This window comes from Ochotona princeps, chromosome 23 (assembly GCF_030435755.1).
Source record: "Ochotona princeps isolate mOchPri1 chromosome 23, mOchPri1.hap1, whole genome shotgun sequence".
Classification (NCBI taxonomy): Eukaryota; Metazoa; Chordata; class Mammalia; order Lagomorpha; family Ochotonidae; genus Ochotona; species Ochotona princeps.
Window position 1 is genome coordinate 33,928,607 of NC_080854.1, and position 17,096 is coordinate 33,945,702.

A 17,096-nucleotide genomic window follows, 5' to 3' on the forward strand; every position below is an offset into this window, starting at 1 on the left:
TGTTTTTTAATTTCTTTTTATTGTTATCAGTTAATGATGAGGGATTTTCCTTATCCTCTCCCCAATTTGTTACCCCCTCACTGAGTTCCCCTATATCATTACCACAGTACACACGTACACAGTCATATGTCCATCATTGTGGGCATGGACACTGGCAGAGTCCAGCATCCTATTGTCAAGATATAGTAAACAGCTTCACTGACAGTCCATATTTGGAAATAGAGATACATAATGCATTGTATCCTCACATCTGGATATGATAGTCTGCATTACACAGTTACTGTACATCCTCTTAAATGAAAAGGCACAGTACAAAATCAACAACAGGAAGAATAATAGAAATTTACAATGCCATCAAGTCAAATAACATGCTGCTAGATAAGACAGTCTCCATTACACAGTTACTATACATTCTTTGCCACACTGTAAGAAATGGCGCCTGATGTGTCACTAATAGAGTTCTTGATCCTCTGGCCATGAAGTCTGAGGGTTACCTGGACCTGTGTTGGGTGGAACATGTAGGATGCCACATTGTTTCAGTTCACTGAGTTAGAAATGAGTTCACTCCCAGCTCAGTGCATGCGCAGTCCTGCCCCATAGCCCTTGGCTCCTTAAGCAAAATGGCGCCTGATTTGGCTCTAGGAGGCAGACTGGGCTGTGAAATCCACCCTGTTCTCCCACCGCCCGTCTAGGACCTGCTGCTCTAGCTTTGCTCCTGGTCAAATCAAACAAACCAGCAGGATGAGCAGTCTGTCTGGGTTCACCTCCTGAGCTCCCAGTAAACGTTCCTTCCCGTCTTGTTGCTGGTGGAATTCCAGCTGCCAGTGCAATTCAGATTGCCATTCGCAGAATGCTGCTGGGGTTTCAGTCACTGCAACACCATACTTCGGTGTCTGCTGCTTTCCTGTGTCTGTCAGTCTCCGGGTACCCCTCTGCTATTGTTCTGTCTTCTCTCATTTCCTGGAATGTGCCCTCTTGGCTTCACACTGGTTAATGTTTCTCCGTCCATTTAAATGTGTCCTTACCCTGTTCGCCATCTTGATTCTACAGAGTCTACACTGATTTTTTTAAAATGACTTCCAGGTCTTGTCACTTAGGCCCTTTAATGGCTTCCTTTATGAGTGAAATACTGATATTCATGTATCAGTCTCCCTTGGCCTCGAAGGTTCACTGTCTCACCAGAATCCTTTGGTTTCCTCATCGTACTCATCGCCACGGGAAGTTGTCTTTTATTAAGCTGGTTAAATGTCGGAGACTTTCTGTTGTAGTGTAAGACCCTCATATGCTTTTCTCAGCATCAAATCTCCAGCCCCTACGAACATTGGCTTTGTGTGCCTGCTGCCTGTTTGTATTCTTTTTTGAAGTTAAATTCCTTCCGTTTGTGTATGCTTGTTCTGGAAACATGGCTGTCTACTGGAGTCACTATGTTGTGCTTTCATAATTCCCTATGCACTTACAGATTAATGTCACTGTAATTCTGTAGACTTTTGCCGAACTGTAGAAGATTCCTGTGTAATGTATAAAGGAACTGAATTGAAGACAAGATAAATATTTTTCTCAAGGAAACTCGGGCTCTCACTGCACCTCGAAGAGCTCCATTTGCCATGAATCCATTGCTGCCTCACACCAAACTTTTATTGATTCCAAACTTTGTCAGACACACACATATATATTTTTAAAATTCAGCCTTTTTTCTAAAAGTGAATCTGAACTAGCTTCATAATGCTGTTTCTTGTCTTTCGCTTGACATTTTTGGTAAAGGTAATCATTAAATTACAGGGGAAATTCTTGAAAACCACTGACCGTGAAAAGACACACAAAAGAAAATGCTCAGGGCAAGAAAGAAGGAAACTTAAAAGAGGCAGGTGGCTTGCGGGGTGCTTTGTGGTGGGTCACTGTGCTGTCCCTGGTTACCCCCTCTTCCTGAGACCTGCAGAGGAAGCAGGTATCCATTCCTTTGCTGCTTGAGCCCAAACCTGACTGTTGCTCCCCTATTTCTAGTTATGTGTTTTCCAATTCCTGATAGGAAAAGTGCTCAAGTTGCTCTCTGGACTCTAAAAGAAATGCTGATAACCTCTCCCACATAGCCTCTGCTCATGCACTTGACATTATAAATGCATCATTTCAGTCACCATTCACCATGATGATGTCAAATTGAAGGACGTTTTTGAGATCTTGGAGACCTGGGTGTTTAACTGTGCCCCAGGTGCTACCATAGCATTGAAAACATCTGGAGAAATTGAGCTCCAGACTTTCTCAGAGAGAGCAGGGGCGGGAAACATAGGATCTAGGAAGGCAGAGTCTATTCCGACAGCTGGTGGGGATGTGGCCAGGGTTTGGAGACATGGGTGAAACTAGCAATCGCCAGGACTAAGCTGGAGGCGTGGGGAGGGGAGTTTACTCAGAGCACAAGCCACTCCAACCTTACATGTCAGTCGCTTCTAAATGAAAGAAATGGTACTTCGCGGTTGGAGAATTGCAGGTTATGCACTCACAGAGCAGTCTGCACAATATGGACTCTCTGCCCACTACCCAGCTCAAAGGATAATGAGAGGAGAATCTGCATTTTTCAGGCCAGTGGGGTAGCAGTGAAGATAGGAGGTCATAGATGACCTCAGACTCAACACTCTGTAGGTGAAATTCTGCTTTTGTTCCCAACCTGATCCTCCCCTGCGTAAACATTATTCCAGCAAGCGAGACTTCAGATGCAGTGTGAACACCCCATCGGATGCAGTGTGAATACCCCATTAGATACAGTGTGAACACCCACAGGCATGTAGTGTTGGATACCTGTGCTCTTGCTTCCCGTCTTTGTGTGTGACAGTAAGTAACCAGTAACAGCAGCATTTCAGGGTATGCCTTAATACCATCCATTCATCAGTTTCAAAGCAAAATGGTAATTCAGTCTGTCAGGACATGATTAAATGTTTACTATATGCAAGTCACTATTGTAGTAAGTAAGCTGATTTGGTTCAAGGAAGGGAAATTGAGCTTCTAGAAAAACCAAGAACAGATGTCAGATATTGATTATTTCCAGAATGAAGCTGGACTACAGGGTCACGTTGGTTCTTTTATTGCCTTCCAAAAGTGTGCCCAGACAAAACAGGCACTTTACGAACATTTGACGAATGGATGAATGATGATTGACAATTGAGAGACATCGCTAATAATTTGTTTAGTGATAGACATCTCAGTAATATTTATCATTTATTGTAAATGCAAGTCCTTTCCCTATGTATTGACTTTTATTTTGGGGGGTGGTGCTCTTCCTGGCCTTGACATTTTTCATTAAAATGATATGCTAATGATGCTAAATGTAGCAAATGCTGCAATTAACCATTTGCTCTGGCTTCTTTTGGGGCCCACGGTTTATTTCACCTTCCAAGTAGAGTCATCACAGTTACCTGCATGATGACAAGCATGGCTTTCAGGATCCTGATTCAGCCCATGAGATACTCACAGTGCTGCCAGCAAGGAGATGTAAAGTTGAAAATTACCAGCTTCTGCTGGAATGCTATTAAAAATGATAATGTGGGGCCCAGCTCGGTAATCTAGTGGTTAAGTCCTCACCTTGCAAGTGCTAGGATCCCATATGGGTGCTGGTTCATGTCCCAGCCATTTCTCTTTCAGTGCAGCTCCCTACTTGTGGCCTGGGAAAGCAGTTGAGGACAGCCCAAAGCCTTGGGACCCTGCACCCGTGTGGGAGACCTGGAGGAAGCTCTTGGCTCCTGGCTTCAAATCAGCTCAGCTCTGACAGTTGTTACCAGAGTGAATCAGTGGATGAAAGATCTTCCTCTCTTTCTTCCTCTCTGACTTTCAAATACAAATAAATAAATCCTTAAAAAATGATAATGTGGGTGCAGGGATTTTGCTTGCTTCATGACCTTTCATTACGCAGTAGGTGGCCATCCTTTTAATGTGCTAACAGGAGATGAAGTTATATTCCACAAGTTTACAAAACAGTAATGTTTCTATTTGTGTGCTGCTGATGAATTCCTGTCCCATTTTGGAAGTAAAGGCATTAAGTGTCAGCGATTTCTTGTGGCCTGCTTTGTTAAGATACCCATTTTGCAATCCTCTTCCAAACAACTCTACAATAGGGTAGAGTGACTTTAGTTTTTAAATTACCAAATGATTCTTCTATGTACCATTTCTCAAAATAATTTAATTAATTAACAGTTATGTTGTGTTACACAAACTGCTTTTGACCCGCATTGGCGTCGGGGTTCTTCCAGCACAGGAAACTTACAGAACAAAAGCTTGTTCCTTCAGCCCAGCATCATATTTGAATATTATTAGCTTGGAAAGTGAAAGATTGTTGATTCTTTTCTTATTATTTAGGGAGAAAGTAAAAGTTGGCCATCGCATTCTGTCTTGTTGAAACCTGGACGTTGTAAGGCGGTTCTACTTTTGTCCCCACTGGCTCAGTGTGTCACTCTCCCATCTGGACAGATGACTGGTTAAGATGCTCTGAGCCATTGGCCAAAGGGCAGTACCCTTGTTTCTTGCTGTCCCTGTAAAGAAAGGGTTTGCATAGCACTAAGTAATATCATCATATTTATGCTACATACTGACACATGCCTGTGCGGAACTTGAAGAAAAGAAGGTTTCATGATGTGGCTTTGCGTTCACAAATCATCCCAGAAGACAAAAATAATGGAGCCATTCTTAATATCAATAATAAAAAGAATTAAAAACCCTCTGGTATAGTCATACTTAGAGTTTCATATTTATGATAGTATAACTGTTGGAGCGCTGAGGGTGGTGCATTGTTCTGGAACATTTGCAGTGTTCAGAATTAAATTATATTGGGGCATTTCATAGTAGGAAAGCAGATTCAAAAGATTCTGTGTCATTAATTTCCATTGAGTGCTTTAAATACCTAATTGTTTCAGACTCTTTTTTACCACACTCTTGGAGGAATGTTTTTGGGTGAGAACAAACAGCAGTTGGGAGGAGGTCACTTCGTCCAGGGTGGCACAGCTCTACAGAAGAGTCTAGCAGGGAGTGAGGTGAAGGACTGTGGTACTGAGTCCTTCCCACTGTGCAGTACCTGAGTGTACTGTAAAATTTGCCTAAGCTTTAGCATAATTAGAGTGTAACTTCCCAAATGAGAATGTTGACATAAATTAGCTTCCTATTACCAAATTCATAACATTGTTCCATATTAGATAGAAGTAACTATTAGAAGGATTATTAAGAACATCAGAAGTGATAATTTATGTGAACAATTTTATAAACCACAAGCAACACATTTACGTATTATCATCATGATATATCTTTTCATTTAGAAAAATAACAGTTATTAAAATTATAATGAATTATAAGAGTGAAAAATTAAATATTAACTAAATTTAATAAAATAATTTCAATAAATATAAAGTGATTAACAACTTTAGACTACATTAGAATTTAGAGATATATTACTCCGAAAATCATGAACTAAATATGTTCCAATTATTTGTGTTTTAATATTCTGCATCTTCCTTCCTAGAAAACTTCCTACATGAAAAATAAAATTCTCATACAGCAATAGTGCAAGGGAGGCCGAGATAGAAACTTGGAGCACAGAATAGGGAATGTAGCAGAAATATACAGAACTACCTGATTCTTGCTTGTTTCATCCAGTCATGGGAGCAGTTCTGAAAATGCCAAGGAACCATTTCATTCTAGATGGACTGAAGTTGTTAAAGGCACAGCCTCAGTATTTATGCATCCTAAACAACTCTGAGCAAGTCTAAACATAACTCTGATTTTGAATAATTCAATATCAGTTCTAGAATCAACCAGATTTATAACACACAGTGAGATCCCCTGACTTTATGGATTATGTTTAGAAATCCGTAATTAAAAGCCTTGTAGAAAAGACTTCAAAATAAAGGTGGCAGGCCATGTTTCAGTAGCACACCTCATTGGTTGTCTGCATCCAGTGTCAGAGTGCGTGGGTTCAAGTCCCAGCTCCACTTCAGTGCCAGCTCCCTGCGAATACACATTCGGAGAGGCAACAAATAAGGGGAAATCTGCATTGAACTCTGGACTCCTGGCTTCAATGTGGGCCAGCTCTGGCTGCGGTAATCATTGGGCAAATGAACTCATTCATGAAGGATTGTCTCTACCTTCCAAATAAAATGAAAACGTAGTTCTCATAGGACAATTAATTTAACAAATGGCAAGGAACTAAGGCTGTTGCAGCACGTACAGCTAGGCATTGTTAGAAATCAGTTTGGATTTGTATAGTTTTGCTTCCTACCCTGCTCCACACACAGTTCATACTTCATTAGATAATGAACTAATTGAAACAGTGTTGGGGACAGTGTTGTGGTCTAACAGTTTAAGTCACCACTTGCAGTACCAGAATTTTCTATGGGCTCTGGGTGATTCCATTCCCATCTGTTCTGCTCTTGATTCAGCCCTTTTCTGATGCACCTGGGAAGGCAGCAGCAGACAGCTCAAGTCATTCCCTTTTGTACAAGTGGGAGACCCTGACATCAGACAGACCCACACCCAGCCGTTCCAGCCATCGGAGGAGTGAGCATCTGAGTCCAGCAGTTATTCCTCTTTCCCTGTCTGTAACTCTGCTTTTCAAATGAAGAAAATACATTGTTTTTAAAAAAAGGAAATAAGAAAGAAAGAGAAAGAAAGAAAGAAAGAAAGAAAGGAAGAAAGAAAGAAAGAAAGAAAGAAAGAGAAAGAGAAAAGGAAGGAAGGAAGAAAGGAAGGAAGGAAGGAAGGAAGGAAGGAAGGAAGGAAGGAAGGAAGAAAAGAAAGAAAGAAAGAAAGAAAGAAAGAAAGAAAGAAAGAAAGAAAGAAAGAAAGAAAGAAAGAAAGAAAAAGGAAGGAAGGAAGGAAGGAAGGAAGGAAGAAAGAAAGAAAGAAAGGAAGGAAGGAAGGAAAAGAAAGTTCTCAGGCATTGGAGAAGATATACAACAAATCTCCCGAAGTGAATGGAAGATGGCTGAGCAGATAGTTATAAACCATATCAGTTTTGAAAGGTACTGACAAAGGTACACAAACACACAAAACACTGGAGTGTTAAAGTATAGGAACACTAGTGTTGAGCTCTCCGCCCCCCTGTAATTCTCCAGAGCCCTCAGTGATTTTCCATCACCTCGACCAAGCAAACACACTTCCCCTCGTCATCCTCTCCATCTTAACTTCGCAAAAGACAAGTTAACTGTTTAGTTAGAATACAGAATGCTCCAGATTAAATGTCAGAAACTGTGATAACATTCAAGGAGATTATTTCCTACAGGGTGCTATACAAAATATGTGTCTAATTTTGAGTTGATGTATTAAATGTGGTAGGTTTTGTAGAACTGATTTAAATTGATTTTAAATGTATCTGTCTGATTTCCTTAAACCCTAGGGTGTGAGTGTGTGTGTGTTGTTGTTGTTTGATTTGTCTTTTTGGTTGGGGAGGGGATAAAGAAATATTTCTGAACTAGTCTGTTTGGTGTCTTATCCAGACACACTGTGGGAAGAACTTAAAATGCTTAGTCATGTGCGTCGTCTTCTTGGTATTCCTTAAGTGCTTCAGCCAGAGGCAATGACATAATACCTAAGTCCAAGCAAAAAACAGAGCACACTCTGTTGCGAAGAAGTCTTATTCATGATCACCACTCTACATAGATGTTGAGGATACCAGATGACGTGAACTAATTGTACAAATGTGAACGCAGTGCCACTCTGAATATTGGGTGATGGTACAGTATTCTTAGTAGTCAGAGATTTTGAGTTATTTCTTGGAAGATTGGTACCTTAAATGCATGCTTCAGATATGCAAATGTGTAAAATGTAATAGACACTTTCCATCTGGTAATAAGTGGGAGGTCAGAACATAAGGAAACACTGTTGTGTGGTTGTAGAAATTGCAGCCTGTGAGTGTGTTTGAAGGTGAAGGGCGGCTGAGACTGCTTGAAAAATGAGAATTTTTACATTTGCCATCATTGATGCTGTCTGAAAAGAGCATAATTCATGGAAAAATCGGTGCATTCTGGTATTTTAAGAGGCATTCACCAATAATCCATAGAGCTAGTGTGTTCCCTTCTAATTAATTAGTATATTTTAAAAATGTAATTTCTAATTGTATTCCCTTGCATTCATTCCCGTTATATACTTGGCAGCTGGAAATTCCTGTCTTCAAGCTGTCTTTATACCAGGAATATGAAGTCATGTAAATTTCATGCACTGAAAGTGTACACTACCAGAAATGCAAAGGGGCTGAACTCTTCCAAGGAAGGTGAAGTTCTTATCCTGTTGGAGAAACCAAAGGTGCTTTGAATCATTTTAGGCCAGAGTGGAAATCTGCCCTGAAAACCTTTGTTATTTTTAGTCTGCAGTCACATCAGCGTTAGCCTAAGGCATAGAGTGAGGGCAAGTGTTACTAGCCTGTTGTAAACTCCCAGACAGAGCCCATAGCAAGAACATGAGTTATTCCTGGGGTTTGACTTGCCCCATGGATGAATACAGCTGTGTATGGGATGGGTTGGTATTGACAGTTGTTTAGTACTCAAGGTCTGATTTTTTTTTTAAATTTGTGTTTTAATTTTTATTTTTCATGAGACAGTTCCCTAGGCTCGGGGATTTTCCTCCCCCTTCCCCATTTAGCCTCACCCCATGCTGCTGTTTTCTTTTATGTGTCCCACAATGAGTTGCAAGTTTAGGGCAGCAGCAGGCAGCAGCAAAGTTTGAGCTTTATCTGAACAGCACTCTGTGCCAGGGCTCCAGGCAGAAGTCCAAACTTGTGTTTGACTTCCTCTTATCCTCCTCCTCCTCGTGTTGCCGTGCCCCACCCCCTCCATCCAGCCTGGCCCTGGGCAGCGCAGATGAAGCCTGGACCGATAGCCTGGGTTTGCCCTCAACATATTCCTGCTTGCAACTATCTGATTAAGGCAGAATCTTCATGCCAGGGTTTCATCCTGCCCCTTGGAAGGCAGACTCCTTAATTTGGCTGTCTGTCACGTGTAATTTTATACCTTAGAGTCTGGAAGGATAATAAATAGAATCACAGAGTTTTCTGTTGGTTTGTGGATTTCTCAGAAAATGAAGTGCCAAAATTTTAGGAAAGAACCCAGTCTTCTTGAAAGAGCACTTTAAATTGTTATTAAATTTATTTGTAAATCAAAGCTCTGTGTTAGGACAAATTAGCACTCTACCTTGCCTTTGTGTTGAGTATGTAAAAGTGGTCAGGAGGTTAAAATGGACTCTAATTTCTTCTTCTTCTTTTTTTGTCCATAAGGACCGCCACATAGTGAACTATTTTAAAATTAATGCAAGAATACCAGATAATAAATCCTCCATCCTTACTTGTACTTTTATTTTGTATAATGTAAACATCCTTTATTTACTTGTGAAAGTGAAAGGGACAAAGATGTTTTTGGAAATCTCTGATGTTAAAATAACTTTTAAAAAATCAAGAATATTTAGCAGGTAAATAATGTTCCTGTTTTTATACATACTCGTCTCTGAAGGCTTCCAGAGCTCTGTGATCCAAAATAATTGGAGGGTTTTTTTTAAGGGATCACCTGCTCACAGAGAGTAGAGATGCTCAAACGCACTTGCTCTCTGTTGAGATTCAACCACCATCTTGCCTGTGCTTGTTGACAGCGTGCTGTTTCGGCTGAGTGTTAATTCATTGTGTACCATCATATTTCATTCCACTGCCTGTGCATTTGAACAGTGTGTGACCAGCCCTGCTGTATTATGCTTGATGTCTTCTGTTCTACTTATGTGAGATTTCTTTTATTGTTTTCTTAGGACGGTTATCACTAAAAATAGAGTGGATGTATAAACAGAATTAGAAAAGAATGATGAAGATCAAATTTATTTTACCATTTCACTGCCCAGTTATATCACATAGACATTCTCTTAGCTCTCCAATCAATGGGGATGTTCTTTTTCCGCCTTGTCGCTCTCATCCTCTCTCTTCCATTCAGATGGATGTGCAGTGCCACCCCATAGTGTCCAAAACTGTATGGTCTGAGCAGCACTAAAGTTGATTATCTTTTCCTGTATTTATTGGCTAGTGAATATCTTCTGAAGTGCTCCATTTTTATGGGATTACAAATTAGTTATTCATTATGTTACATTATATATTTACACATATTCATAGAGAAAAAATGAAAATATGTTTCCATTACTATATTTTTAATTTCTTAGTTGTGTCTGGTAGACAGAATTCTCAAATTTTACCATGTTCCAAATTATAACTATTTGATTTCCTTTTGTGATTAGACATTTTTTGTCCCACAAAAGAAATCCTGGGATACCTGAAAGCCCGTATGTGCTATTTGTTTTACTCTCAAGAGTTTTTCTGTTTCATCTTTCATATCTAGACCTGCACACCAAAAGTGTGTGTGTGTGTGTGAGAGAGAGAGAGAAAGAGAGAGAGAGAGAGAGAGAGAGAGAGAGAGAGAGAGAGAGAGAGAGAGAGAGAGAGATGGAGTCAAGTTACTTTGAGGCTTTCCTTCTGCCCTGTGACCTCGTACATCTCACAGGGCAGGTGCCTGTGTGGTGTGATGTCTGTACTCTCTGCTGTTCTATTCTGTTTGTCCCTGGGTTCATGAAATTTGCATGGCCCTAATTACTGTAATTTTATGAAATCAGATTTCTTCTTGTTCTTCAAGACTGTATTCTTCTTGATCCTTTGCATTCCTGTACAAGTTTAGAATCCACCATCCGTTACTTTTGCCTTGGAATGCCTAAAAAAGCAAGTACGTTAAGGTTTTGATTGGAATTCTGTTATTCCTATCATTAATCCAAGAATATTGAAATCTTTGCAAGATTTGAACTGCCAGTCAGTAAACATACTCTATCCCTTAGTCACATAGGGATGCCTTGATTTTGGTAACATTGTGTATTGAAAATCTTACACTGCTTTATAAGATTTATTCGTTGGTATTCAGTGTTTTTCTGTGATACTATAAAAATTATTCTGAAACAGTGGCTTTTCTTTTCTGTTTAATTTGCAGATTTCCAGAACGATATTAGACGAAAATGAGGGTATCAGTGGATGTTATCTCATGCATATATTTGAGAAAGTTTTTCATGTTTACCTCTGGCTATAATTTTTCAGTTACTATTTAGTTATCAAATAGAGATTCCCTTCTATTCCTAATTTGCTGTTTTTTTTCCTTTTAAATTATGAATGTTGAATTTTGTCAAAAGCAATTATTTATGCCTCTTGAGATTTAATTAATGTGAATGTCTTATTTTGTTGACTTTATTCTAATTCTTTCCTGGAAACATTGAAATGAATGAACATCCAAAAAAAAGTTTAATTCTATTTATAGTAACTCTCAAAACAGAATCATCCACACGCTCTTCTTTAGGAGATCTGCATAGTTTACTGTCTACATAGTTTTCATTCCATTTTCTTCACACTCAACACTCTTTCTTTCCCCAGTCTGTTATTTCACAAGTCAGGCCAAGGTAAGATTGTCATAGTTGGGTAGTAATTAATAAGCCAAAAAGTATGAATATAGGACAATGGACTAACACCATAAAAATCACAATAAGCAACAGAAAGAGAAATAATGCAATGAAATTGCACAAGAGGCAAAGAAAATCCAACTTCATAAATACAAAATCACCTCCAGGTAAGTGAAAGGAAATCAGCCTTATTTTTGTAGCTCACCAAATTTAAAATCATGGAAGTAAATGAAATCAGAGAAGAGATTCTAAGGCAAAGAAGGCACAAAAAGACTAACACAGATCTGGGAGTGAAGGGAACGTGGTCATGGAAAAGTAGGGGCTGGTATGAAATCCCATTAGAAGCCCCAAGGAGGAACGGATAGTGGAGGCAGAAGGCAGAGTGCCATGCTGCGGCAGGAGGAAGAGCATGGACATGGCTAAGCGGAAGAGTCCACTGGGAGCCAGCCCATAGACTGTCGGTGTTTTCTATTTCTCACTTGGTAATTTTCCCAGTGGAGGGAAATTGCAGTCTGGCTTTTTATTTCACTCCTGCAGAGTTCAGTCAGTGACTTTGTGAAGGGCACAATCCCAGTGCCAGCTTGCAGCGTGAACATGCTTGAGCCCCTTGAAGGACCTGTGCGTATCCCATTTGAGGTGACTAAAGCCTGCTGGTGTTATACAAGCGAGGTGTGTGCCTACTTTGCATTCAAGGAAATAAAGGAAATACAGGTACTCATGAATTTTCTTAAAGATAAGATAGTCAATCAAGAGCATACCAAACTGAGTGATTTAGGTCTAGACATGCAATTAAACTGACAAGAAGAGTATGGTTGGTATTGGGAATTGCACTCTGAAGAACTACCCTGTGCTCTGTGAAAATACATGGTATTGGGGTGGGTAGGATGACGTGGGGGACCAGCATGCTAGTATCAGAGTAATGGGTTCAGATCTCAGCTCCCATTCTAGAATCCCTCTCCATGCGAGTGGGTACCCTGGGCTGCAGCAGCTGGCAGCCTGCGCGGTTGGGTCCCTGCTGCAGGCTGAGCCACCTTGAGTGAGTCTTGGGCCCTTGCAGGCATTTGGGAAGGAAACCAGCAGACAGCTTCCCCCCCACCCATTTGTCTCTGCGTCTCAAAAAACAAAAACAAAAGCATTTTAAGTTTTTAATCACTAACATATTACTTGAAAATGATCACATCATATTTTAAAATCACCTTCAGCTCCTATTTCAGCTATTACAACATTCCATGCAACGCTTTTTACATGAAGGCATCTTTCGTTTCTCTCAACATTGTCGAATGTATCCTGGCAGTTGATACTCGAGTATTGTTTGAAAATTGAGGAGCTTGACAAAGTGATGCCAAGTGGAAATCATCTTGTTTAGGGAAATAAGCCAGTGTCAAAAAGACAAATACCCTATGCTGTCTCTGAGATCTAACAGCTGATACAGAAATAAACAAAAACGTATAGGAGTGAAATGGTCACTTCGGGGTGATTCCCCTTTGGGCCTGTGTTTATATTGCTGTGAAGCTGTGCTCTTGAATATTATGGTTAGTGTGGCTTCAGCCTGTAAATAGACTGTATGTTTGACGAGGAGGGAGGCAATGTTGAGAGGAGGAGGGCAGTGGGAGTACTGGGATTTTCTTCGTGGAAATGTACCTGTGGATTGCATAAAACCTGTGCTCTTTGTTAAAAAATCTAAAAGTATTGAGTAACTCTGAGGAACTTGTGCTGGTATAATCTTAGAGCACTCTAATTGCATTGGGGCTGTTTTAAGTTACTTGCCGTTGGTCATCTAATTACATACTGTGGACAGGCTCCATTTATTATCCAGTTCAGTAAAAAGCATTAAAACACTTTAATAAATTTATGACTTTGGGAGTTGTGACACAGAGTACAATTGAGTAAAGGACTCAGAGAAGTCTGAGGTACTGTAATTGCTGGGGTTGTTATCAACATACATGATGTAACTATAAAATCAACAGCTGGTGGCCCAGTGCAGTAGCCTATAGTCCTAACCTTGAACACGCCAGTTCGTGTCCCAGCGGCCCCACTTCCCATCCGTCTCCCTGCTTGTGGCCTGGAAAAGCAATCGAGGATAGTCCAAAGCTTTGGGACCCTGTTCTTGCATGAGAGACCTGGAGAATCTACTGGCTTAAATTGGCTCAGCTCTGGTCATTGTGGCTACTTGGGGAGTGAATCAGCAAATGGAAGATCCTCATCTCCAACTATCTTCCTCTCTGTGTATCTGACTTTCTAATACAAAGTAAATAAATCTTTTTTTAAAAATCAACAGGTTTCAGTTTGTTTTATGTGAGTCCTCTTAGTTAAATTTTGCCACATTTTAGAGTCCTTTAGAATTACAGTCTTATTTCAGAAAACTGTTTAATTTGATTAAACTTGTGTTTGCCAAACAACTGTTCATCTTCAGAATAAAACTCTAGAGAAGGGAGTGTGTTTGCCTAAGTGGCCAAGTCAGCTAACTGCTTGGGATTCCTGCTTCCCAGGTCAGAGTCCCAGCGCCCTGGTTATCCGGCCTGGGAGGCAGCAGAGGATGGCTCAGGTAGTTGGACCTTGTCACCCATGTGGAAGATCGCGTGGGAATCTGGGCTCCAGAGAGTGACCTGGCCCCAAACTGACTGTTTAGAGCATTTGAAAAGTGAACCAGCAGATGAAAAATCTAACCCCCTGTGTTTCACCATCTTTCAGATAAAATGGAAAATCATTATAAAAGAGAAGAAAGGACAGGAGAGGAGAGGAGAACGGAGAGGGAGAGAGGAGAGAAAGGAAAGGAAGGAAAGGGAAAAAAACAAACTAGAGTGAATTTGAATGTGAACTTTAAAAATCTTGAATCTGTTTCTTGCTGTTGAATTCAGGGTGGAAAAGAAGTCCAGATTCAGTTTGAGAATCTTTATAGTCTTGTTTGTTGTTGCTGCTTTTGTTTCTCATGTTGAGTTGGGGATAGCTTGAAATCTAGATGGAAATAACGGAGTCTAGATACAATTCAAGGCAAAGGGATGGAAGATTGGAAAACTAGAATTTGTCAGGGCTGCTAGTGGGAGGGTCCTTTTGTGATGAAATGTTGCATAAATAATGGCGGTGGGGTCTAAACTCACTGTTGCTATGGAGACCTTTGTGCCTGGCTGAACTCTTTTTCTCTTTTAAGGAGGCAGCCACTAGGCTTGTGGTATCCCTGGTACGACTTGCTTTGCTTTCTCATGAACTGTTTGAGAGTGGAAGCAGAATAAAACTAGCATCATTCGGCGTTTTGACTCTTGCAGGATGCTCTTGGCCGCTTCTGCTGTTTTTCAGCTCTTCTCTGGTTCTTTTTAGCCTGCAGTGGGGGGAGGGAGGAGCAGGTGGGTGGGTACCTGGAACCGCCTGCAGCGCCTCCACCTCCCCGGAAGGAGGGAAGACTGGTCAGCTGCTTTTCCTGGACCGCTCTTTTCCAAGTATTTAAGGATCATTTATTTCCAAAGGTGCAGAAAAGGTAAAAGAAACGAAGCGAAAATGAACTGTCTTTGGTTTTTCAATGCTTAAATTAGTCATATTTTAACTAAAAGTTTTAATACTATGAGTTGAAAGTTATGTGTAGAAAAGGTTTAAATTTGTTCTGATCTCTTGATTGTCAGTTTACTGTGTATATGAGCAATGAGGTTATGCAAACCAACTCACCAGATGAAGCAGGAAGTAGTTGTAAGGTTTGAGGTGCCTTTGCCGTGTTAACAAGCCATTACATCTCTTTCAAAATGTTTTTAGTAAGATTTGCTGTGTCCCAGATATAGGCTTCAGACTTTGACAGTTATATAGTTAGCCATGTAAACAGACATTTGCAATTCAAAATGAATTAAGTGACAATCTGGAAATTGTGAGTCTGTCTTTACTTGGCTGCACAATTTAATGAGCAAACCCACCCAGAAAGAAATTCCTCATGGACAGTAAAGGCATAGAGCTCAGCCAGCTAGATCCACTGTGTGAAGTCACTGTAGACTTCACTGTAATAGACAGTTAACTTGTTGTGCTACATTTCTTTTCTCAGAGACTGTTTGGTTCTCAATGAGTTTTATATTAGAACTGGAATACAATAATTACATGTTTTGATCTTCCTAAATGGTGCAGGTGTGAATGGAGAGCTCACATCCCATAATTATCGGAAACCTCTTCCATCCAAGTGTTCCCAGATTGCTTGCCTTCAGATAACTCATCGAGAGAATCATTGACCAAAATTTATAATGAGTTTTTATGGATTTCACCTGTGTTGCCACTGTAGTTAAAATGTTTGTGAGGCTCAACAGATTAAAGAAACACATTGATTGCAGAAAGCTAGCGGTTAGCTTGCTGACAGTGTCTACGAAAATTGTGTGTCAGACCGTTACATACTTACAAGATAGATGTACCTTGTAGGATCCCATAATCCCGTTAGGTTTTAAGTTGCAGTGTTAATAGAGAAGGATTTTAGTTTAATTACAGTCATCGCAAGACAAAACTTTTACTTAATTAATGTGATTTGAAGAAAGTGGATGACTTTGTATCAAGGAATGACTGTTGACTTACAAAGGGTTGCTTTTTTGTGAGAAATGGTGTAACATGTTTTCTTATTTTATTTGCCTAGCCATAACAGCACTGCATTTCAAAGCAGCTAATGAAGGAAGGATTATATAGATTATAGGGGCGTCTCTTACTAAATATGTCATTTCAATTAATTAAAACTTGGGAGTTTATGTTAATCACATTAAGGCTAAAAAAATCTCTTTTGAGAGATAAAAGGGGACTTTAATGGTACAGATTAAGGGTGATCATTTAGGAAAACTTTGACCTTGGGAGAGGATTTCTGTTTTGACTTCTATGTGATAATGTCGTCTAAATTCTAGAAGATTAACTGTGGTGCTCTGGATGAGGAATATACTGCATCGTATCATGAAATAGAGTTAGGTGTTGCTCTGTCTTCAAACTATGGAGCAAAGCGTAAGGATGTGATCCAAGTAAAGCATTTGTAAACATAAGTGAGTTAATTATATAGCATGAATGTTTATTAAATTTTATCACAAAATACAGGTATTTTGCTTGAAAAGGAAACTTGAGCTATTTATAAGATTTTCTCTAAATCTTGTTATTTATATCATGTGGGACATCTGAAGATAATAGAAATATTTCCAGAAGGCATTTCAACACTTAAGCAAAGTCCAACAATATGTGATTAAAAAGTATTTTGTATTTCTAAATGCCAAGTTGCGAACTTCTTTCTGTTATTTTACTGACAGATTTATTTCCACAGTAAGAAAAACTAAAAATGGTTTCAATTATCCTATATATATATTTTTTCTCAGACCATTATAGCTCTCATGCAAATTAACCAACTATGCTGAAATTGAGAATCCCACTTTATAAGTCTGACCCAATGATTCAGTGTAAATGACTGATAAACAACTGCTTATAGTTGTATTTCCATAAGTAACCTGCTGGCAGGTGAATCCTGCTGGCAGGATCAGATACTCATGACTCATTCTTGGGTTTTGTGTGGTCCTTTGTTCAGCACTCCCTCCTTGTGTGTTTGATAAGCTGCTGCACATGGGAGTGGCATCCAGAGCCAAGCAATCTGGGGAGGCCGCAGCTGTGAAGTCCTGTCTTGGATGGAGTGAAGTCCTGACTGCAGTGGTGGCACAGCCAGAGAGAGCATGACAGTG

The 17,096-nt window shown here is 40.0% G+C and overlaps 1 protein-coding gene across 3 annotated transcripts in view; it reads left to right on the top strand.

The window, feature by feature from the left end:
- The window catches only part of CTNND2 (catenin delta 2), a 702,327-nt gene that overhangs the window by 197,975 nt on the left and 487,256 nt on the right, over nt 1-17,096 (top strand). The window contains exon 1 of one of the 3 annotated variants that reach the window (XM_058680082.1): nt 14,590-14,902. The exons of the other annotated variants lie outside the window; for them this stretch is intronic. The gene's annotated coding sequence lies outside the window, so the exon portion shown is untranslated. Of the gene's footprint in view, nt 1-14,589; nt 14,903-17,096 lie in introns of those variants that run through there. 3 annotated transcript variants of the gene reach the window in all.